Source organism: Octodon degus, unplaced genomic scaffold (assembly GCF_000260255.1).
Source record: "Octodon degus isolate 3935 unplaced genomic scaffold, OctDeg1.0 scaffold00047, whole genome shotgun sequence".
In the NCBI taxonomy this organism is placed as follows: Eukaryota; Metazoa; Chordata; class Mammalia; order Rodentia; family Octodontidae; genus Octodon; species Octodon degus.
The window spans coordinates 14,757,173-14,758,259 of record NW_004524623.1 but is presented as its reverse complement, the minus strand read 5'-3'; the positions used below and the strand labels follow the sequence as shown (position 1 = coordinate 14,758,259).

The 1,087-nt window shown below is 35.7% G+C and overlaps 1 pseudogene; it reads left to right on the top strand.

Annotated features, from left to right (window-relative positions):
• The window catches only part of LOC105742328, a 7,820-nt pseudogene extending 6,911 nt beyond the window's left edge, over positions 1-909 (top strand).
• The last annotated feature ends 178 nt before the right edge of the window (positions 910-1,087 follow it).

Below are 1,087 nucleotides of genomic sequence, written 5' to 3'. Positions count from 1 at the left end.
CAATGCTATTATGGGCTACTGGACTCTTTTAGAATATTTTGCTGAGTTTACACACCTATAATATTCAATAACGGAACTTAGAAAAAATGGGGTATGCCGATGAATGTCCATTTTGTATCTGTGTATTAAAAGTGGTTAGGATGGATATATAGTTGCATTCTCCTAATGAATAGAATGATTTGTTCTAATGGTGTTTGTAAATAGGATCTCAAGTCCGCATCTTGTACAGCAATCAACCACTAAGAAGAATGTATGTAGTGTATTATTTGTTGAAACTGTACTTCCGATTTGATTTGAAACTGCCTCATTGCTATCTGTTTATTAATAAAATTTTGAAGAAAAAAAGAATAAGATGCAAAAAAAATCACAGAAGAAACCAGAATTTCTTGACAATAAAAAACCAGCCACTGTGGTTGCTCCCATCACAACAGGATACACAGTGAAGATCAGTAATTCCGGATGGGATCAGTCAGATAAGTTTGTGAAAATCTACATGACCTTAGCTGGAGTTCATCAGGTTTCTGCTGAGAGTGTTCAGGTGCACTTCACAGAGAGGTCATTTGATCTTTTGGTGAAGAATCTAAATAGGAAGAATTACCCCATGATTGTAAACAACCTCTTGAAGCCCATCTCAGTGGAAGGCAATTCAAAAAAAGTCAAGACTGATACAGTTCTTATCTTGTGTAGAAAGAAAGCAGAGAACACTCGGTGGGAATGCTTAACTCAGTTTGAGAAAGAGTGCAAAGAAAAAGAAAAGCCATCCTATGATGCCGAGACAGATCTAGTGAGGGATTAATGAGTGTTTTAAAGAAGATTTATGAAGATGGAGATGATGATATGAAGCGAACCATTAGCAAAGCTTGGGTGGAATCAAGAGAGAAGCAAGCCAAAGGAATTTTAAGACTTTAAAGTCCTTTTGAAAACTATGATTCAGAAATTTCTGATATTTCCAATAAGGGAATGTTGGTGAGCTGCACATAGAAATTTGACAGAAAGCTACAAAGCCTTCAAACTAAAGTCAGTGAATTCTCCATTTCTTACTAGAGGATTTATTTAAGATGCATATTAAGTACTTCCTCCAAAGATG